This window comes from Dipodomys spectabilis, unplaced genomic scaffold (genome assembly GCF_019054845.1).
Source record: "Dipodomys spectabilis isolate Male_0828 unplaced genomic scaffold, ASM1905484v1 ptg000404l, whole genome shotgun sequence".
NCBI classification, from domain to species: domain Eukaryota; kingdom Metazoa; phylum Chordata; class Mammalia; order Rodentia; family Heteromyidae; genus Dipodomys; species Dipodomys spectabilis.
The window spans coordinates 2,428,319-2,453,272 of record NW_024871081.1 but is presented as its reverse complement, the minus strand read 5'-3'; the positions used below and the strand labels follow the sequence as shown (position 1 = coordinate 2,453,272).

The following is a 24,954-nucleotide window of genomic DNA, read 5'->3' as shown; positions in this document are numbered from 1 at the left end:
AGAAGTTTAGAAGTAGCTCTTAAGCAACGCTGACTTTGAATCCATTAGGTCCACATAGCTAACACAGTTGGATAAATAAGTACTTGAAAAAGCCATCACCTTTGGACCTATCTATAAATAATTGAGAGTACGATCAAATTCCAAATAAAAAGACTTAAGATAGTCATTGACAAAAAAATTTGCAAATGTGAGCAATTGATTGATCAATATAATTTTTTTCTACTGTTCACAGAATTTTAGGGAACTAAGATCGATAGCATTGTTAGGAACAATACGGTTTCCTTGTTACAAGTAGGCACGCATAGATATAGGCTTGTATAAAGATTGCGTCATTAACTACTTAAATGTAGAGGATACTACATGCTTCAGCAGCACGAATACTCAAATTACAATGCAGAGATTAACATGACACTTGCACAAGGATAACATGAAAATTTGAGAAGTATTCATATGTTTCATTCTTCAGATGCAAGAAATGAAAAACAGTTATTAAAACAAAATTACAACTGTAACAATACACGTAATTCATATAATTAAATTTAGTTTGACATCAGTGTATTAAATATTCACCTCAGAAAGGCGTTTACATGGCATAAACTTTACAAAACTTTTCAAATTAGACAACATTGTCATTTTATCTCAAAGAAAAATAATATTAAGACCTAGAAAAAAAGGAATCAAACTGTTTCTATATGGAATGCAATCAGAAAGGACACATTAATGAACCTAAATATTATAAAATAATGTAGAATTCAAAGTATATCTAGGAGAAAATAAAATAAATTATGAACATTATGCAAACATAGAATATTTTAAAACATACTTTTTCAGACAAGCACCAGAAATATTTTAGTTTCTGTACTACTCATTTCAACAGGTAAGTTAAAATTTTTTCTGATTAAAAAATCACAAACTCTGAAGAAATCATTATACATGTATACAAAAACTACTGAATACATTTTGACATCCAATGCAGGCAATTCACTTGGAAGAATTCTTCGGAATCCATGAATTTTTAAAGTAAAATATTGGTGTTGCCAGGCACATGTGGCTTATGCCTATAATGCTAGCTACACAAGAGGCTGAGATCTGAGGATCATGGTTCCAAGGCAGCCTGGGAAGGAAAGTCTGTGGTACTCTTATCTCCAATAAACCACTAGAAAACTGGAAGTGGAGCTGAGGCTCAAGTAGTAGAGCGCTCACCTTGAGCTGAAGAGCACAGAGATAGCTCCCAGGCCCAGAGTTCAAGCCCCATGACAGACCAAAATAAAATATATTGCTCTTATTTGGATTGTGAAAATATTTTGTAGGGACACAAAAGGTCAACTTGCATTTTTGAAATTTAAGAAACTTAACCCGACCATTAGGACATAGGTGAACAATTTGTACAGCCTTCCACAACTTCATAGAGGTAGTGATACATACTTATCCTTTTGGCAATATCAAATGCAATTTTTTTCTATGTTGTTCTCCAGGCCTGGTTTTATATAATGGTTCAACAGAAGGAGATCAAGCGTATCTTTGCTAGCTCAATTCTCAGCAGCAAGATGTAAGGGGGACAAGAGGCCTTTAGTTGGACATTGGTATCTGCATCATGATGAAGTAATAGTCACTCTGGTATTATTCCACGTATATGCACTGTGCAGGGGTGTCCATCTATCTACAGTTATTGCATGTGCCGCTTGAGACACCAACTCACTGACAATGTCTAATTGTCCACTGTACGCTTCTCGATGAAGAGGGGTATACTCATCGTCATCCCTACTATTCACATGAGTGGCATTTTGGGAAAGAAGTCTCCGCACTGTAGTAAGCCGAATATTTTTGGCAGCCCAATGAAGAAATTTGCTTGGATCCTTCTCCATTTTTTTTCTTGCAATTGATATCATTCCTTATTTTTTCATCTTGTTCTTCATATTCCTAAGAATTGCCTAACCAGAAACTTTGAGTGCCAGTGAGAATGAGGTGTCCATGTATTTTCATAATATTTCACATTGGTTGAACTGGTCAGAAATATCCAGTGAATTTTCTGCAACTGTTTATTCACCATTTATTTTCCCTTTTTCCAATTTTACTGTTCGAAATTATTCTAACTGGAGAGTAGGGAATTGATGGAGAGCAGAGGAAAGATGTTCCTCCGTATTCAAATGTACACACTGAAAATGAGGACCAGTGATGTCTTCATGTGCAGCTTATTCTAGGAATGAGAAATTAGGAAATAACGCTTTCTATATAAATGATTTGGGAAATGGCAGAACAAAAACTGAAATGATGCAACCAAAAATATGAAAGCAAAATAAATTAGGATAATTATGGAGCAATCATATTATCTATGAGAACCAAGAAAGGGAGAGAGAGACAGATGATGTGCAATGACCTAGCTAGCCACAAAATCCATGCCTCTGATCAATTTATAGAGCAAACAAAATTTTATTTTTTAAAAAAGATGGGAATAGAATTTATGTATTTGCTTGAAATTATTAAATACATTTATAGTAGCCTACATAAAGAGACATAACTTTGACCAAATTACAGACAATTAACTAATTCCTTGATAATTCTAGCAACAGATCTGACTGAAATCAGGTGAATCACACTTTTCCTGTATAATACAGAAATAGTAAGGTAGTAAAGCAGCTAGAGAAGGCAGGGAGATTGTATCTGTGACAAAACTTTGTGGAAATTGGTATTGAGGATTTCTTACTGGTGATCCACTTGCACTGAAAGCATGATTCTGAACTATTGATTTCTGATTCTTAATTATTGATTTGATCATTATATTCTCCAAGAAGAAAAATGAGAATTGATAGTTAAGGACTACTAATACATTTTGACCTTCTCACTAAGCACTTTCAATTATTGAAATCACATGAAGACAATAGACCTACTTTTTAGATGAAAGCAAGTGTCTTTAAAAAAAAACAAGGAATATATGTAGTCATGCAAAGGACTTCTATTTTACCAATGCCTCATACATTTTTCTAATGTTGGGTAACAATAAATAATGGATCTATTAGAAAGCTCTTAAGGCTCATATGTTCTATAGTGAGTTCTCTTACACTATAATATGATATTTTTTGTGTATGGTCTTAAGAATAATTTACATTACTAACTTGAATTTCTGACAGGACAGTATCATCACTGTACATCTTGCTTCTATACTCTCAGTTTTAAATTACTATTTAAGTATGTGCATTAGATAACTATAGAGGAAAAAGTAGAAGCCACACTGATGTCTTATGTCTTTAGTAGTAGTTAATCAGAAAGATGAAATCTGAGGATTGTGGTTTGAAAGCAGACCAAGAAAAAAAAATTCCATTAGATTCTGATTTGAAAGTAACCAGAAAAAGCTAGAAATGGAGCTATGGTACAAGCAGTAAAATGCTAGCCTTGAGAAAACTGAAACAAAAAATAAATTCTGGGACAAAGCCAGGCCCTGAGTTCAAGCCCTAGTATTAGCACCAAACGAATTAATAGGCAATCAATTAATTAAAAATAAATTAAGTGGTCACATTTGGAGAGGCAGGTAAAATGTAACATGGGTGGTGATGGTTCATGTATTATTTTGTAATAAGGTATATTATCATTTGTCCTAATCACTAATATTTTATTTGAACTTTTTTGTACAATAAACCCTGAATTTAGCATGCATGTATATGTGTGTGTACATGTGCGAACATGTGTATACATGTATATGTGTGCGTGTGCTGTTGCAATGTTGCTTGCCAATCTGGACAGGGTGAGGCTGAAAAGAGCTAACTGTGTTGCAATGTTTTATTTATCAGTGTTCTGTCATGTCATTTCAGTGGAACCACCCTTCTGTACATATTATTTGTCTACTAAAAAAGTCATCATAATCAAAGCATTTACAGCATTAAGTTAGATAAAGAGACCGCTTTCAGCTCTTATTGTATGTGAGGTAAAAAGATACAGACATAATTAGGTACTAAGTTATTGCTGTAAGATGATTGTCAGTACAAAATTCATATTTGACCTCTTAAATTGGTTATACTTTTAAGATACACTCATGGAGTGATTTGGACCGACGTGACCAAACAGGTGTTACTCTCTGGTTATTCCTGTGAAACACAAGTTGGATAAACTCTTTCCGGATTTCTGTAGAAAATCACTTTCTTTGCAAGACCATATCTATTCGCACTAAGAGTTAATCAAACCCATATTACGTTTGAATATCCCATCTTATTGGCAAAATAAGTATTGTCGATATGCTTGTTAGATATTCCTTCCAAAAACGAACAAACAAAAAGGATGTTTCATGTCCAGATTGTGTATGCATTTGAAGGTGTATTGTACATGCACAGGGATCTTTACCAATGGCTCTTTTGTGGGAGTAACTATGGCAACTTTAACAAATAAGGCTTTTTGAATATCTTTTCCAATATACATAACATCCCAGAGGAAGTCTTGCAATTTCTGAAAGTCCTTTGAATATTTTAGTATTATTTCAGTTCATTGACTATAGAGCTAAAATTTCTGAAATAAATATTGTTAAGATCTGAAAATGTAAGTGGGCATATAGGCTATTTCATGCATCATTTTATGAAAACCCAGTTTTTATGAAAGTAAATGGAATAGAATAAAAGAATGTAAGTGAATTGGGTAAGCTAATTATTAGTATAACTTTGTTTTCTATTAACAGTCCATTGAATGTACATGATGCAGTTAAATTATTTCCTTTGTGTCTCTGTACTTCAGTTAGTTTTAGAATCTTTATAGTTATGAGTGAATGTTTAGAATAAATAAAGGTCTTTTTAAATGATTAGAATTAACCTTGTGTTATGTGTCCTACTCCCAAGAAAATGAGTTATTTTTAAGTGTTAAGAGTTTATCATTTTCATTATCATTATCATAGGGAATCATTATCATTATCATAGGGAATTAAAAATGCAGTAGTATTGATGTCTTTTTAAACCAATTGTATTCACAAGTTGGAGAGTCTTTAATTCATACTTAGGTCTTGGTGCCTATGATTTTTAACCTCTCATTCCTAACATTAATATGTCAGACTGCATTTTTGTGTATACGAAAGGTAAAATATTTATCTGGGGTGAAAAGTGATTTTTATATCAGTCTTTCTTTAATAACATTATAAAGTAGTACATTTCTCTCAAAATATTGGGTATAAAAAGCAATCAAAATACTTCTAATGGTAAACAATTTAGGTGAGCTACAATATGGAAACAATTGCTCCAAAAGACCTGCAGTCTGTTTCCATCAGGAATTGGGCAGGTCATTCTTTCATTAAGACTGTATTAACCAGAGATGGGGTCCCCAGGCAGTGCAGTGTTGAGTGAAGGGATAAAATATGATTTCTAGTATTTTGAGCTAGAAATCAAGAATGTTATAGTTTAGCAGTTCCTTTCACCAGGGAGGTATAAATTGATTATGAACTTGGAGTTTTCATATTACAGTTACTTATTTTCTTTTTTTGTTGTTGTTGGTCATGGGGCTTGACCTCTGGGCTTGGGTGTTGTCCCTGGTCTCTACCACTTGGACCACAGTGCCACTTCCAGTTTACTAGTGGTTTATTAGAGATAAGAGTCTCACAGTCTGTCCTGCCCGAGCTGGCTCTGAACCACAATCCACAGATCTCAGCCTCCTGAGTAGCTAGTATTACAAGCGTGATCCACCGGTGTCCGGCTTAGTTACCTATTTTCTAACAAAGATAAGGTGAAATATTATTAGAGTGTGCACAATAATTTTGGGAAATTTTCCTAGAATTAGTAGACTGAGTGCTGGTATTTAGTTATAAAATAGAATGAGGTTATTTGATATGGTGGGAATGGACCACAGCCTAACACTTACCATGTGTATAATGTTGTACTAGTAATTCCAACTCTGAAGACTTACATATAATCATCTTAGAATTAAAAATAGAAGTAGCTCTACTTTATGGGATTATTGTGAGGATTAAATTAGATACCAAAGGTAAAGTACTTAGAAAAACAATCATAGTTTGATATTTTCTACTTGTTATTTTATCATGTGATATATTCAAATATTTGTACTGTGATTTTTATATTGTGTCTATTTAGGATAGGCAAAGTGATGTATTGATATTCATTGCATTGTTCACTTTTCTGTTATTATGAGGATAATACCTGCAAAGAAAATTTCTGAGAAGGAAATTATCATATTGACTCATGGGTTAAGATCAGATGTCTCCATTGTTTTTCATTATATTTTTAGTAAATAGTTGTACGAAGGGTTTTCCATTCAATGAATCAGTTATTATTATGGATCTTTACATAAATTTCTCACATCCTTCCAAACCTCACCCCACTTTCATTTTTTCCTAGTTTCATACTATCTGCATTGAATATTATGGCTTCATTCTCTACTTCCATAAGTCTCTTTAATCCTTCCCTTTGACTTCCCCTCACATTTTCCAAGTGATAGTTTCCTGGTATTCATTTTGTTGGATTAAAAGTTCAATTTTATAAGAAATTACATCTTTTAAATACTCCTCTGCAAATAGCATGCTTTGATTAATACTGTTGTTTAACTTGCATAAAATTCTGGCTTCCAAATACGCGCCTTTGTGTGTCTGGCTCTGACGTCGTTTACTTAACATAATTTTAGATCTATCCATTTGTTTGCAAATGCTGTAACGGTCTTTATAATGGATGGGTGCAATGCAATTGTGTATATGCGCAACACTTTCTCCAACCATCCCTCCAGTAAAGGGCGTCTGGGCTGATTCCATAAGTTCTCTATGGTGAATAGCGCAGTAGAGAACATGATTGTGAGATTGATTTTACTGTAACCTTTGGGAAGAATTCACCACTGTTTTTCTGGGAGCAACCCTCTAGCCAATTTTCCAGAATAAGCACATCCCTTCCTTCATCTCCATCACAAGGTTTTTCAAGTTCTCAAAAACACACTACCCCCTACAGGTCTGAATCAGCTAAAACCACACTGTGCCCATATACTTGTTGTTGTTGTTGTTGTTTTCTGTCTGGTAGAGGGGCCTGAACTCCAGGCCTGGGCGCTGGCCCTCAGCTTTTCTGCTCAAGGCTAGCAATCTACCATTGGAGCCACAGCGCCACTTCCAGCTTTCTTCTTTTTGCTTATGTGGTGCTGAGGAATCAAATCCAGGGCCTCATGCATGCAAGGCAAGAGCTCTACCACTGAGCCACTTTCCTAGCCCCGATGTGCCCATATTCTTTTAATACATTTTTCATAATTTTACACATAATTTAGGGAGAATCTTCTGTGTACTTTCCTAATGTGGTAATGAGGGATATGACAATAGAGTAAAAGTAAGAGATATGGAATTTAATTAGCTACTATCATATTTAAAATAATTTTCAGCTCTCATAGCATCACTTACTATTATTTTAATCTTTTATTTGATTACTTCACCTATCCCCTAAATTATAGCATGATTTAACTATAAAGGCAAAAATGTGTGGTTTGACTTTGACACTCATGTGTGAGGATGCAAAATATGGGCAAATAAAGGGATTGGAATTAATAGCCATTATCCATTTTGTTAAATGGTTTTCTCAAACTGATTCTCACAATTCATATTTCATTCAACAAGAAACGTGACTATTCCCTATGCTTTGCTCCTCATTAAACTTGTTTCCATGTTATTTTGTAATGAAGGATGATTTCATAAATCTACTGTAGATACAAAAACACATTAAAATATTTCTATATGTATGCATTGATATAAATATACACACATATATTATAAAAGTTATAATGATAAATTTTAACTTCTGTGACTGTACAATTTACTAAATTATTAAAAACATGGACGGCTCAGGCCTGGAATCCTGGTTACTCAGGAGGCTGAGATCTGACGATCTTGGTTTGAAGCCATCCTGGGCAGGAAAGTCCATGAGCCTCTTATCTCCAAACAACCAACAGAAAATCAGAATTGGAACTGTGGCTCAAAGTAGTAGAGTGATAGCCTTGAGAGAAAAGACTCAGAGATATCACCCAGGCTCTTAGTTCAAGAACTAAAATCTACCCCCAAAAAGTATTTAATTTACACCTGTGTAAGTACAGTATTTCTTTCACCCAAATGCACATCCATGCTCATTGCAAGGTAACTCTGTTGTATCTGGAGTACCACATAATATTATCACATAAGTAGAAAGCATTGCAACATGGGTAAACTCTATCTCTCTCATGGATTTTTCTCCACTCAATATTCAAATCTTGCAATTATTCCAATTATTTAAAGTCATAGCTATTTTTCTTTAATACCCATAATATTAGAATTTCAATTGAGTGTCTTGTGTCTTCTAAATGGATGTTCTTACCACTTTGGCATGCCTCCAGCCCTAAATTATCCTGATTAACTTTCAGATTGAATCTCGATTCCTACTTGTGTATGATCGTGGGCTCAGTCTACTTCGTGTTATTCTTCCTGGAATTTAGAATAACAGGTTCCTAGCATTGTGTACAGATCTTTCGGTCCAGTCTGAGCTTTAACCACTATCCTCACCACAGTAGGCTCCCATGTAGTCAGGATATTCATAAGCTTATCATAGCTATTTTTTTTGAGTCCGGTCATGGGGCCTGAAATCTGGGCCTGGGCGCTGTCCCTCAGCTCTTCAGCTCAAGGCTACCACTCTACCACTTGAGCTATAGCACCACTTCCGGCTTTTTTCTTTTTGCTTATGTAGTGCTGAGGAATCGAACCCAGACCTCATGCATGCAAGGCAAGCGCTCTACCACTGAGCCATCTTCCCAGCCCCTATCATAGCTATTTTTAAAAAACCTTTGAATTTCCTGCAGGTTCTTGAGTACTGAGTTAATTTGGGTTTGCTTGGATTGTTTTGTTTCTTTTGAATGTATGTGTTGAGTTGTTCCTCATTTTTCCTTTTGTTTCTTTCACTCAAGTTCTTACCAATAGTGCTGAGAAACCAAATCTTCTTTCTCAAGATAGTCAAGGTAAAAAATACTTATTCCAAAACAATTCCAGTAACATTTAAACACCTTCAGGAATTTCGAGAAGATGGCAGAGGAGAACCTGGTGGCTAAACATGTTCTCGCAGAGAAAGCAGTTCTAATGTTCCAGTGAACAGTCCTAGGCACACCAAGTGTGCATCACAGTACAGAGAGTTTGGCCAGAGAGGGAAAATCCAGGTAAGGAGACAGATGTGAGCATTTTCCGGCAGCCATGGCTGCAGCGGCTGTGGCGGCTGTGGTGGCGTCCATAGCCACCATACCTACAACCCAGAGAGTTTGGGACAAATGTGCCAGATGCAGCAGGTGAGCAGATTTTACTCAACACCAACAAGAACTGACAAATAGCAGATATCTTCATCCTGCAGATAGCAGAACATAGGCTACTCGGGAACCAACACTCCCGCGTGAGTACAAAACTGACATTCTCACTGCTTCTCAAAGGAAGCAGAGCAGGGAAGGCCACTTCTCCCCCCAACAGTGGAGATATCCATCTTTGATACAGACAAAGGCCTGGCTAAGCAGCTAGCTCCAACTCAGTCCTTTGATGAAAACAAAAGAGTCATTTAGCAAGTCACAAGTACCTACCCTGACCTGCCATTCTGAACTCCACAACCAGGCAGAGAAAGCTACACCCACGAAGGAGTGGCTTTCTTCACTGGGTAAAAAGAACCAGAGGCTGCTCATCTCTACAGCAGCCCTGACAATCAATTGAAACTCAGTAAACATAAACCCTGAGAATGGCTCCAGGCTGGGCTCTGTGAATGTCTCAGAAGCTAGCCCCTCAGGGAAAAGCTACTGTTTTCTGAAAGGCCTCAACTTTTCCCAGAACCCAGCCTTTTCACAGCAACTCCAAACTAGAGGAAACAGCCATCTCCCTCTTTTGTGATACTCAAAGCAGATCTCCCTCCCACTGAACTAGCCTCGGAGGAAGATCACAAACTTCTGGGTAAACCAACAGAATTTTTTCTGCCTGCCCAAGCAAACTGACTTAAAAAAACCAATCAAGCCACAGAAAACGAAACACCACAAGCAAACCACAGACTCCACCAAGAGACTGGTTACTGACACAAGAGAGATACAGGATCTTCCCATCAACACCCCAAAAACAAAATCAAAGAAGTCTTTTTTTATATCTTTTAAAATATTTACTTTTTAATTATAAAAAATTGTTTTTATTAATCTTTTTTTCCTCCTCTTATAACTCTTATTTTAGGTGTATATGTGTGTATGTGTGCTCTTTAAAAAAAATCTCTACTGACCTTTAGGTCTTTTTTGTTCTTTCTTTCTCATTCATTTTACTTTTTCATCTTTTGTTCTTTTGCATGAATTATTTGTTGTTCTGCTTATCCTCATATATACCTGTCATTGATTATAAGACCTTATCCCCTATTGTGTACATACTTAATTCATAAATGTATTCCTCAATTCAAAACTTCTTAGGATTAAATTCCTTAATAGCAGTATTATCTATTTATACCTATACAATATTTGAAGTATTTTTTAATTTATTTTTTTATTGTGAAAATACTGTACAGAGGGGTTAAAATTACATGGGCAAGATAATGAGAACATTACTTATCAAGCATTGTAGCCTCCTCCTTTGTTTCCCCTTCCCATCCCTTCCCAGCCTCCCACTGCCCCCCATTTAATCCCCCCCCACCAAAGTTGTAAAGTTCGTTTTCGACATGACAACTTGTACTTCTCATTGTTGCAACGGGTCCACCTGTATCTTATTTAACCGACTTGTTTTTCCTCTTCCCCTCCACAAATAATTATTTTTTAAGTTTTTCAGGTCTCCTTTCTATCCCTCCCTTCCTCTCATCCTATCCCCATTTATCTCTCAATGTCACTTCTTTAAATTTTCATTACTTTTAAGAGTTTCACTTTTTAAATTTAAGTATTTGTCTTTCCGTTTTTTTTCTTGTCTATTCTTTTAATTTTTTTCTCTCTCCTTTCATTCTTTCCAATCCATTTCCCTCTTGAGAGTAGGACTTGGTTAATTTCACTCTCCTTTTACCTATCCACATCCCTCTAACCCCATTTTTCCACACCTTTCTCCCTAAACATAATAATTTCTGGTTTGTCAAATTCTTCTTTGCTATTCTTACCCCATTAATACATAGTTGTTTAATGTTGAATAGACTGTATCTCTTGAAATAGATTGTATCTGCAGACTTTTGACTATGCAATTACAGGACTTTGGTTGATGCTTGCCTTAAAATGGTGTTCTACCACAAAACTAGCATTACTTTCATCCCAAATGGGCAGAACAAGCAAGAAAAACACAAGGAAAAATGGCAAGTCCGGGTATCTCAATTCCCACTCAAGATAATCAGGTGATAGAACAGATAATGAATAATCCAGAGGAGAGTTCCCAAAAAGCTCTACAAACATTACTGTTAAACATGGTGAATGAAATGATTGAAACCCTGCAAAGGACTCAGTGTGAGCGTGATAGGGAGAGAGAGGAGGCAAACCAAAGATCAAAACAGGAAGCACATGGGCTTGAGGAAGATACTAAAAGGTTGATACTGGAATTGTGTGAGCAGGTTGAGAACACTCAAAGAGAAATAAAGGAATTGCGTGAGCAGGCTGAGATCAGACAAAGAGAACTACACAAGTTGCATGAACGTGAGAAATCTAATCAAAGAGTAATACAAGAATTGCAAGAGTGGGATGAGCATAGACAAAGATCAATAGAGGCATTCATGGAATCCATAAACAGACACCTGAACGGAGTCAGGGAGACCACAAAGAGAATGCTGAATGGAGCCCAACAGAAGCAATGGGAGTCCAAGGAAAGCATAACCAATCAACCAAGTGATTTGAGAATAAACACTGAACACAAATTAAGGAACTAAAGAATTTCATACAAGATCTAAAACAAAGCTCCAACAAAGATTTTGAAGCCATAAAAACCGACCAATCAGAAGCAAAAGAAATGAAAAAATGTAGTAGAAAGTCTTGACAGTAGGTTAGACCATGCAGAAGATTGAATCTCTGGCATTGAAGACAGCCTAGGTATTATAGAGAAAGAACATACAACTACAAAAGACAAATTCAAGAAATATGATAAATCTATTCAACACTTGGAAGACACCATCAGAAGGTCTTATCTGAGGGAAATGGGTGTAGAGGAACACATAGAGACAGAAGTTAATGGTCTAGAAAATTTGTTTAACAGGATCCCAGCAGAAAACTTCCCAACACGCAAAAAGATAGGCATATTCAGATACAAGAAGCTTTTAGAACTCCAAATAGACCAGACAAGAACAGGACATCCCATCATCACATTATAATCCACATGGGATCAATTCAGATCAAGGAAAAGATCCTTAAAGCTGCCAAGGAGAAAAGATCAGTCACCTATAAAAGAAAACCAATTAGAATCACCTCAGATTTCTCAACAGAGACAATTAAAGCAAGAAGAGCCTGGAATGATGTATGCCATGCCCTAAAGACAAACAACTATCAACCAAAATAGTGTACCCAGCTAAACTCTCCTTCATAACTGAAGGTAAAATAAAAATCTTCCATAGCAAAGAAAAACAAACAATATACGTCCATCAAATCAGCTCTACAAAAGATACTTAAAGATGTCCTACACATAGAAAACAACAAGACCTCAGTAAAGACCAAGAAACCACACCCAAACAGAATCAAAGAACCATAGGAAGAATGCAGTAGGCGTAGCTCCCAAGAAGGAGGATAAAATGGCAGGAACATCCAAATACCTCTCAGTCTTATCTCTCAATATTAACGGATGTAACTCCCCAATTCTATGAAGCCATCATTACCCTCATACCAAAACCCTCATCAAAGAAAGAGCACTATAGACCCATTTCTTTCATGAACATTGATGCAAAGCCTCCCAACAAAATTTTGGCTAATCGATTTCAACAATTCATCCAAAAAAATCATACACCACGAGCAAACAGGATTCATTTCAGCTATACAAAGCTGCTTCAATATACGCAAATCAATTAACATAATTCATCACATCAAAAAGAGCAAGGATAAGAACCACAGGGCTATCTCAATAGATGCAGAAAAAGCTTTTGACAAGATCCAACACCCCTTTATGCTGAAGGTCCTGGAAAAATTAGGAAACCATGGAACATTCCTCAATACAATAAAGGCTGTGTATGACAAGACTACAGAAAGCATTATACTCAATGGTGAAAAACTAAAGCTATTTCCTCTAAACTCAGGAATGAGACAAGGATGCCCACTCTCTCTTCTGCTCTTCAATCTAGCATTAGAATGCCTATCTACACCAATAAGACAAGATGCGAAGATAAAGGGGATCCCAATAGGGTAAGAAGAAGTAAAACTCCCTCTCTTTGCAGATGACATGATCTTGTATTTAAAGAATCCACTCCCAAGTTACTCAAGGTGACTCAAAACTTTGGCAAAGTAGCAGTGTATGAAATTAATCCTCAAACATTAATGGCTTTTCTGTATGCCAACAATGAGATAATTGTGGCTGAAATTAGGAAAGCAACTCTATTCCTAATAGCCCCACAAAAAATGAAATACCTAGGAATTAACTTAACCAAATGAGTGAAGGACCTCTATGATGAAAACTTTAAATATCTAAAAAAGGAAATCAAAACAGACTTAGAAAGTGGCAAAAAAAAGCCCATGTTCTTAGATTGGAAAGATCAACACCGTAAAAATGGCAATACTTCCCAATGCTATCTATAAATTGAATGTGATACCTATCAATATTCCAACCTCATTCTTCAAGGAAATAGAAAAGGCAATCCAAAAATATATATGGAACAATAAAAGACCACGTATAGCAAAAACGATCCTTAACAGAAAGAACAGTGCTGGAAGAAAATCAATAACAAATTTCAAACTCTTCTAGAAAGCCATAGTAATCAAAACAGCTTGGTACGTGTGCCAGTGCACAAGAACAGACCTCAGGACCAATGGAATAGAATTAAAAACCCAGAAATGAACCTAAAGAACTACAGCCATCTAATCTTGATAAGGCAGCTAAAAAAAATAGAATTGAAGGAAGACAGCCTCTTCAGTAAATGCTGCTGGAAAAATTGGTTAACTACTTGTAGAAAACTAAAGCTAGATCCTTATATATCACCCTGCACCAGAATCAACTCCAAATGGATCAAAGTCCTCGGAGTCAAAACAGACACTCTGAAAACTTTACAGGATGGAATAGGAGAAACCCTAGATCTCCTTGGCAAAGGACGAAATTTTCTTAAGAGAGACCCGGAAATAACAAATCATAGAAAGGTTGGACAAATGGGATTGCATGAAGTTGCAGAGCTTCTGCACAGCAAAGACATAGCTAGCAAGATCAATAGAAAGCCTACGGATTGGGAGAAGATCTTCACTATCCATACAACGGACAAGGGTGTCATATCTAAAATATACTTGGAACTCCAAAAAATTAAATCCCCCAACAACAAATTCTAAAAGAAACAACTGCCCAATAAATAAGTGGGCTAAAGAGAAACTTCTCTGAAGAAGAAAGAAGGATGGCCAATAGACACATGAAGAAATGCTCAACCTCCCTAGCCATAGAAAAATGCAAATCAAAACAACATTGAGATACCACCTCACCCCAGTTAGAATGGCTAAAATCAAGAACTCTAATAACAACAGATTCAGGAGGAGATGTGGATAGGGGAACCCTACTGCATTGTTGGTGGTAGTGTAAACTTGGTCAACCACTTTGGCAAGTGGTATGGAGGTTCCTCAAAAGACTCTACATAGAGCTCCCCTATGACCGAGCAATCCTACTTTTGGGCATTTACCCAAATGATCACAAAGAAGACCACACTAAAGCTCCCAGCACAACTATGTTTATGGCAACATTATTTACCATAGCTAAGCTTAGAACCAACCCAAATGCCCCTCAGTAGATGAATGGATCAAGAAATTGTGGTATATATACACAATGGAACTCTTTGCCTCCATCAGAAAGAATGACATTTCCCCATTGTCAGGCAAATGAAAAGTCTAGCAAAAAATTATATTAAGTAAAGTAAGCCAGGCCCAAATGCACATAGGCGCCATAGTTTTCCTTATTGGTAGTAAATAGTATATGTCTGAGACAAGCAGAAAAGGTAAGATTCGTTGATGTTATGTGAAATGTACCCCAACATAAGTATTCAAATATTTTTTTCTTTCATGCGATTGTTTGTAATATATTTATGAGATGAATTTTTGTTGCTTTGTATGTCCCTCCCCCACGATATAACTCCTGTTTTCACTGTATTTTATGTTGGTATATTTTGTGGAGGGGAAGGGAAAAAACAAATCGTTTAAGAAGGGATAGAGTTGGACCCATTGTAACAATGAGATTTACAAGATGTTATGTCGAAAAATGGACTTTAAAACTTTTGCAAGGCGGGGAATAACAGGGAGGGGCAGAAAGGGTGAGATGGAAAGGGATAGAAAGGGGAAACAAAGGAGGAGGCAACAATGCTTGATAAGAAATGTACTCATTATCTTGCCCATGTAATTGTAACTCCTCTGTATGGTATTTTCAGAATAATAAAAAAAAAAACCTTCATACCTATTAATGGTATATGAATTCTATGTGCTTAGAAGCGTCTTTTTATATTCACAGCCGTCTTTGGCATACACAGACAGACCATGGGTTATATGAAGATAATAAATTTCCAGATGCTTGCCAGGAGGAGTAAAACCTATAGTTTTTTTTTCCCCAGAGGCTTCCCTGTTCATGAAAGAAATATGCTACTTGATGCAGGAATTCACAAAATTACATTACTAGGAAGAACTTAAACAATCATCCAACATTACAGAGTTGATGGAGATGAATTAATCTCCTGAATAATTTACTTTTGGGTCAAATAAAAGCAGGCTGCCATGAAGAGAGTAGACTTTAGAGAAACATGATGAGTTGTATGTAAATAGTTGCTTTGCTAATTTTCTTAATTTGTGAACTAATACAGGGAAATAAAGTACAGCAAGGTATAAAAAATAAAGGACTCTGCAATGAAATACTCATTTTTGTGTGTACACACACGTGCATGTTCATGTGCTCATGCATGCATTCATCATTCCTGCTCTAAGCATCTGTGCTCCAGGATAGTGGTCTACCACTTGAGCCACTGCTGCACTTCTGGTTTTTTGGAGATAATCACATGTTTTTTCATGATTGGACTGGCTTTGAACAGTGGTCTTCAGATCTCGGCCTCCCGAGTAGCTAGCTAAGCTAATTCACCCTCTGAGTAGCTAGTTAAAATTCTGTCTGTCCTCTATGCTTCACTGCTTTTTTTATCCTTTTCCTGAGGTAATCACAAGCCTGTCATCTATGTGTCTAATTGCTTTAAAAATACTGTTACTGCTTGGCACCAGGGGCTCCAATCTATACTCTTAACTACTTAGGAGGCTTGAGAACAAAAAGCAGGACAAATTTTAGGGGAGTTCCTTCCCAATCTATACCTGGGTGCATTGGATCATTTCCACCATCCTGCAGTATCTAGAGACTAAAATTGGAAGGACTGCAGGATCCAGGAAACTAGACAAGTTGGTGTGCAACTCGGATGCCATTGATGCATCAGGTGCATGTCCTTGTGGAAAGGGAACCCCTATCCTAAAATTAACCACTGATATAATGTCAGCCTAGCATTATTGTTCTTGTTAGGCTAGAATTATATCAGTGGTTAATTTTAGGATAGGGGTTCCCTTTCCACAAGAACAAGTTGAAATCCTCACAATTTTCCAAAACCAAAATAAGTACATACATTAACATCCCAAAACTTAGTACAATCTGTTCTTTGCTCTAATATCATCTTTATCTAATTATCATATGATGTGACAGAATAGCTTCTTCATTAAACTTATATCTTAAAAGACCTAAAAAATTCTTTCTCACTTATTAAGTGCAAACGAATGGCATATTGCCTCATTCTTACATATTTGACTGCCACTAAAAATCCATTCAATGATTATTATAGTAATATATTCTGATTTATTACTTTATTTGTAAAAGATTTTAAACATTTTGCTTTTCTGCTGACGTTTAAGTATTTAAATAGTATCATCAAAATATATTCCTTGATTACTTGGGGCAGTTTTTTTATAAAGTTTGTAACTAATGGCTTCTAAGAATTCTTAATTGCTATATTATCTGTTTTATTTTTAATCTCAATATAATTTTATTTAAAGGTAATGTACAGAGGGGTTACAGGTACATAATTAAGGTAATGAGTACATTTCTTTTGGAAGGAATATTGTTATCCCCTCCATCGATTTTTTTGGACACTCAATTACTGATGCTTTTGCTGTTGGTATTGTTCAAATGTACTTTTGCTTTCTTTGTTCATACTTTTTTATTATAAAATTGATATAAAAAGGGTTTACAGTTACTTAAGTCAACTAAAAGGTACACTTCATTTTATTTTCTATATTTCAAATTTTGGTCTTAATTAATTATTTTCTTGTTTTTTAAGATAATTCTTTTTTCGGAGTTGTAGGATTAGTTCATTTAATTTTGCATGATTTTTACACATGTAAATTATTCACATATATGTTACTTTTAAAATATTTAACATGTGAATATTTAGTATTATTTTCTTAATTATTATATGGTTGGTGAATTTGCATAAATTGGTTTTCTTATAGTTCTAAACATATTTTTCCAGGTAACAAATAATTACTGTATTTTCAAGAATCACATACTATATTAAGAAAGGCTTCATTTCCTGGTCACTTTTTTGTAAATATTTGTACTTGAATTAAAAAAAAAAGTTTGAGCTGGGCATGGTGATTTGGGTCTTCCATTTTCTACCTATGGTAGGAACTGTGAATAGGGTTTGTAATTCGGGAGAGCCTGAGAAACTATGAGACCTTATCATAAAAATATCCAGAGTGAAATGATTTGAGATATAGCCACCCATAGCGAGATATAGAGCACCTGGTTATCATATTCTAAATATTGAGACTTAAACACCAGTAACATTAATCTTTTGTCAAAATTAAAGGATACATGTTTCAAAATGTTTATTATTTAAAACTTATTTACAAAGGTTCTCATGTCTTCTATTTCTTAATTTTCCATTTACTTAATCTATAAGAATCCAAGTATATTGTGATTATTTGATTTCTACTAAATGTTTAAATAGTATGAGCAATATTATGATTTCATATATTAATCTATTTTTAATATTTGTGATAATTTCCTCTATTTAATATTATAATATCAATATTCCAAATGTGTGTATGTGGTATGTGTGTGTATGTGTGTGTGTGTGTGTGTGTTTATATGGTTTTTGTGTGTGTGTGCTTTGTGTGTACCTTTGTAATGCTTGGGAGATCACACCATTATTTCACATATGCTAGGTCAAGATTTTACCACTGAACTATACTGTGTAGTTATAATGTAAATAATGTTTTAAATTATGACTTTAAAATTTTCATTCCTAGTATGTTTTTTCAAAATTATATATGATTAAATGTGATCCATTTTCTATCCACGTTAGCAATTTGTATTGTTATTTTATTGTTATTTAGAGTATTTCCACTGCTTTTTCACTTCCAAATTCTTGTGTTTGTTATTGATAAAGGTTTTACTATGCTTCTTTTCTCTCTTCATTCTTTTTGCCTTTAGAGTTTAGCTATTGTTTCCTTTATTTCTTTGGAAATTAATTATCATATTGCTATTACAATTTATTTACATTGTAAGAGGTCTATAAAATGCTTTATTTTCTATTTTATTTTTCCTATCTTCTCTGACTCTCAGTCCACACTATTAGGTGGATTAAAAAGAACTTGATTAAGGACCCTTTGATTATTTTCCTCCTTCTCTTCTCTGAAGTCTTTCTGTTTTTGAAACACAATAACAATGACATACAGCTCCTAGGTGGTCGATCATTCTATCCCCTTTCACTCTTCTCTGTAGTCGTTATCATTCAACTTTATTATTCTATAGTGTTATCTAAATCTTAACTCATTCCTAAATTAATTTTAGTTGTTTTAAGCATTCTCTAAAGACATTTTTCACTATATAATATCTGGGGTCTTGTGTTTTCACAAGGTGGAAAATATGAGTGACAATCAAAAATCTAGATATCTGTAGAATATTGGTCCACCTGCTCAATAAACTTGTATGTAAATTCAAGGAATACAGGTCAATCAGAACAATCTTGTAAAATGGTGTAGCTTGAGCACTCTAACTAGATTTGAATCTTATTACCATGTTTATTAGTGAAAGAACCGACACATAGAAGAATGTAACAGATTTATCAAAAGTAAATTCTTAGTTTTATTGTCAATAGATTTTGAAAATGATGCCATGACTTAATGAAATAAAAATAGAATATTAAATGGGTATATTGGCACTACTGCCTCTCTAGTTTTAAAGAATGATCTTAGACTACTACCTCAAACCTTATACAAAAATTTTTAAATGAAAAATGATTATCAAACTAAATGTGAGTTGTAAAATCCTACAAAACATACATGTAAAAATTCATGACAATGGATCAGTAACGGTTTCCAAAAATTTGACATGGAAAGCATTAGTGGCTAAAGAAAAGCAAGAATAAACTAATATCAACTGATGACCTTTCTTAATTCTATGAAAGTAGTGAAAACATATCCAACAGATAGAGGGCACATATTTGTTAATGCTACAATGTTAATGCTACAGTGATCCTGAATCTTAAGTACTATTATATCTTCTAATTCTGTATAAATTTTTCCCGAACAGGGTATTTCTATAAAGAACATATGTAAATTAATAGTCAATAGGAGGAGCATATGAATTAAGCTCCTCTTTAGTATCTAAGAAAAAAGAAAAAGAAAATTCAGTAGTATGACCATAATATAAAAAGATGACACAAAATATAGTAATGCATTTGTGGAGAAATTGATATACTTCACATAGTAGAATGATTTGTGTAATACTGCAGTCATTTTATTAAGCAATTTTTCAAGTCTTCAAAAGGTCAAAGAGAATTGTATATGTTCTAGCTATTACACTCCTATGTATGTATTAAAGAGAAGCAAAAAACTTGTATGGATCGGGAATGTAGTTCATTGACTGTGCACTTGGACAGTATGAGTGAGAACCTGAAATAATTCCTCAAAACAAATTTTGAAAAGACACCCTATAGAAGATGTATGCAGGACAAATTCCTGTAACGCAATTTTATATCTATTTTAATATCTGTTCTAAAATTTATAGCATTTCTATTTGAAGAAATCCAAGTTTTTGAAAATTAAGCTTGGAAAACCTATGAGTGTACAATTCACTTCCAAAGCACTAAAATGTATACAATGAAAGGAGATAATATATTGTATGTGAATTTCATGTCAGCAAAAAAATAAAACTATAGTTAAAAATTCTTCCTGCAAAATGCAAAATACCTAATGTTTTTGGTGTTGGCTAAAAATTCTTTGTAAACTGCAGTTTCTAAAACAAAGATGTGATTTCTGTTTATTTTGAGTTTTTTGTCTGTTTTTATACTTTATGCAGAGATAACCCAATCAAAAAATGTATGTGATAACTGGAATATCTAGGAATTATACATCACTTATACGTAATTGATAACCTTTTCTGGAAGAAACTTTTAGCAAATGATAGAAAACACAAATCTATGTATCTGCATTTTTTGATAGCCATATGTTACTTGCTCAATCCAATTGCTTTTCTCTACTTTGCTAGAAAAAAAGTATTCTCAGGATAAGAGCCAATAACGTGAAAAGAAACAAAACATACAATCATCTTGATTTATTTGTGACAAAAACAAATGAAATAAAACAATTCCACTTACGCGACTCCATTATTAGTATCTATGAAGATGATCCTGAATGTCAACATCCATTGAATTTTTGGAATTTTAATTTCTACGAACATATGAAAATTAGAATAAGAAAACAAATATAGTTTTAGAGAAAACCAGCCTTGGTATAATTTTCTTAATTGTTTTGAAATTACAAAAGAATTAATACCATTAAAATTATCCTTTCCTATGGAAATCATTTAAAAATGTTTATCACTTATTATAATTCAAATACCAAGCAAGAGTAATTTTACAGAATAATTACAAATATTTTATTACTATCGTAAAATAGAATAAAAGACAGTCCCAATATATTATCATTATTCTTAATTTTAAATCATTACCTAAATATCTTAAACAATCTAAATAGTCATGTCTTTAACATAGACGTAAATATTCTATACTTTTTACCTAACATTTTCCATGGGCATGTATTCATATTTCTAAGAAATGTTTACAGCAGGTAAAAGATGCTTCTGTGAAATTAATGTGATATATTTCGTTGTTGTTCTAGATGTTGTTTACAAGGTTATGCATTGTCCCTAAGCCATTTTGTGTTCAAAGCCAGCACTCTACAACTTGAGATATAGAGCTAATTCCTGTTTTAGTGGTTAATTGGAGAATCTAACAAGTACTTTTCTGTCTGGGCTAGTTTCAAAAACAATTCTAAGACCTCATTACCCAGAATAGCTCGAATTATAGGTGTGAGTCACTGGCACTGGTTTAATGGATTTTTTAATTTTAATTATGTTTCAAGATTTTTGTTTCATTATAATGTATATTGTTCTACACATAAATTTAGATATATGTATATATTTCTGATGACAATCTCTAAAAATGTATGTCTTTCTACACATAATATATATATATATACAAATACATTTCTGAAGACAGACTCCTTCTAAAACTTCTTATGCTACTATTTTTTTACCTTTTTATTTCAAAGATATACAGTATGTTTTTCCAAAAGTTTCCTAGAATAAAATATCTAATATTTCAATAGAATGTAGCGTTTATTACTTTTAAGGGAATTTTAGATATTCATATGATATTGTAGTATATTACTTGAAATAATTCTGTTCAAACTCTGAAATATTTGTGTGTAGTGGTGAGGAGAGAGGAAGTTAATTCATACTTGTTAGGAAATTGCAATACTTCAAAAATCTATTCTATAATATGTTATAAGCACATAGCCAAGTTACCTGTTATGGTTTAGTTTTTTTGTTTCTTTGTTCAAAATTTTAATATGGATGCATGCACAGTGGTAACATTAAAATTATTAATCAAAAGACAAAAAGAATAATCGCAAAGTCATAGATACATATCAGAGTTTCAATAGTTACCACTTATGATTCTAATAATAATTTTGATGAGGATAATGATGATCACAGAGTACCCTGATAATGACAATATTGTGATTGAAAAGGAAAAATCTTTACACATTTTTGAAGCTATATTTCCCATATTAAATATATAGTAAAAAATAGCGTTGGATTACATACAATAAGAATAACAAGAAGAGAGTTTCAATATCAAGAAATACTATCACATAAATGGGTAGAGGCAGTAAAAACCCTAATGTTATTCCTGAAGTCTCTCTAATGTATACACACTTTTCTTGGTGGTATTATTTTCTTATAAATAAAATTATTTATTTCCACATTTTGATGGACTAAGGTATAGTTTTCAGCTTACTGTGATTAGTTCAAAAACATTCTCTTATAGATAATATTCAATAACCAATGTTTCCAATGATATATTAAGGGTATGTTCTTCAATACATCTGAAAAAACATGACACTATTTATTTTTACATAGTACCACTTACATATCTGTAGTTACCTTAAAATGACATAGACCTTAGAGCCAGAAGGTAAAATTTATTTTTATTTCTGCAGGAAACAATTTGTGACTTTATACCAACAAACTGAATTTGAGTCTTTCCTTATTTGTAAGGTAAGGTGGAAAATGTAAGGACTCTTCACTTTTCTTTTTTCCTGCTCTAGAAGTCAACCCATATATTCTTCATTATTTCTGGTAGATTACATCCATTTATAGATGAGAAATGTAAGGCCAACAGTCAATGTAGTGAGTAAATAATGATACTAGAATTTGTGTATGAGTTCTTCACTCTGTGTGCTTACAAAGAGAGTAATTTGGTGATGGAGGGGACCAATATGAAAAGACTATGGGGAAAAAGCATACTTTGGATATGGTTGTTTTAGGACTAGATGACAGTGTTGAGTAAATGAAACAGGCTGGTGTCAGGGGCATAAAAAGTAGTATATAGAAATCATTAGAGTGGGGGCTGGGAAGGTGGCTCAGTGGTAGAGCGCTTGCCTTGCATGCATGAGGCCCTGGATTCGATTTCTCAGCACCACATAAGCAGAGAAAAAAGCCGGAAGTGGTGCTGTGGCTCAAGTGGTAAGAGTGCTAGTCTTGAGCTGAAGAACTGAGGGACAGCGCCCAGGCCCAGAGGTCAGGCCCCACGAATGCACCCACCCAAAAAATAGAAATCATTTGAGTGACAGAAACTGAGAAAATCTGCATCATTCATCTTATCTAATGGGAGGGAGTAGAAGGGTAAGAAGAAATCTAATGTGCTTCCACACGTTTGGCTGGCAACTCTGTTAGTGCTACTCTTAGTTATAAGGACCACAGGTGGAAATGATGGATTTAAGGGAAAAAATCTGATAGTTCTAAAGTTTAGTTGCAAAGATGGGTCTGTTTAGACATCATCAAAATATCCACGACCATGAATATGAAAAAGAATAATAAAATTGGGGGCATTTTTGAAAGGAAAAGGAAAAGGAAAGTTCGGACACAGGTGTGAGCAATGTGGGCACCACTGTAGACAAGATTGGAAGAAAGAGATAAATAAGGAAATAAAAAAGTAACAAACACAGATTTACAGAAGTAAAGGAAGGAATTTGCAAGAAGATATTGAAAGAAATGTGCTGTTTGGATTTGAATAGTAAAAGGACATAGACAAGTTCAATAAGATCATTGTTTTGGTGAAAGTCATATTGATAAAATTTTGGGATATGAATATGAAGCCATAAAATTCTGGATCCATAAATTCAACAGATCCTGTTGATTTTAAATGTTGAGAACCAATGCTTTTATCCTGAACTTAGAAAAATTATACAGATATAACTGTCATGAACTTTACTCATAGGTATTGTGTGAACATTTTTGAAGACTTTGTTTATTCAGGAGATTGTAGATTGAACTACAGCACAGACAAGCCTAATTTGTCCTACAGTTCCAATATGTGGCCCATGTATCCACATCAGTTTGGGATTTTATTGAAATATTTTTAGATATGTTTGGATGTCTTATCAGCCTATTCGTTATAAATGTAAGCCAAGTAACACTAAGTATTAGGTTGAACAAACAGCATTACTGATGTGACTGAAGACTCCTCGAATTGATTCTTCTTTAGAATAGAAAATGCCTCAATATTCATTGACACATCATAACTGCCATATACTCCATTTAACTCTAGTTCTTGTTAGGAATATCTCCATGGTGAAATAACCCTGTCAGTCATCCTGCCACTAATTCTTATATGTAGGGAATGCTTTTATAAACTTCAAGCTTTTATTGAATTGGAGAGTTCAGACTTTACCCTCACCAGTACGACTGAGAATGCCTAAAAAGGTAAGACATTTTGCTGTAATGCCTTCCTTTCATTTTCTCATACCCATTGGCAAGTAGGGAAGGATTCACCTACAATGCTGACTTGTACTAACACAACATCTTGGATCTAGTGTTAATTTGGATACTTACTAATTAGCTTTAGATTTTGTGGCTATTTATATTTCTCATGGGAAACATAATGAGCCCCATGGAAATTGACCTAAGGAGACTTTCAATTCTAATATCAGTTTTTCTCAAAATGCTTTAAATTCTACATTCTCTAATGTGGGCATAGGGTTACACTGTGGAACTTTTCTCCTCAAAGAGTGAGTACTACCCTATTGCTTAATATGGACAAAGTACTTTCATACATAGACTGGTCTTGTGCAAACAAGAAGTGGTAGTTGAACAATGTTCTTAGCAGTTTGTATAGATGAAATGGAAAGAGAGCAAATATGAACTCAAAAGGAATGTGTAAAAAAGCGAAAGGCACAAAGTAGAATGTGCCAAGGAAATGCTGAAGTATAATTTCAAATTATGTGCTCAGGTGTGAGGGTGTGTTCAAAGTACAGCTTAAG

At 34.3% G+C, this 24,954-nt stretch overlaps 1 pseudogene; it reads left to right on the top strand.

The window, feature by feature from the left end:
- Positions 1 to 360: 360 nt before the first annotated feature.
- Positions 361 to 457, top strand: LOC122096942 (annotated as a pseudogene).
- The last annotated feature ends 24,497 nt before the right edge of the window (positions 458 to 24,954 follow it).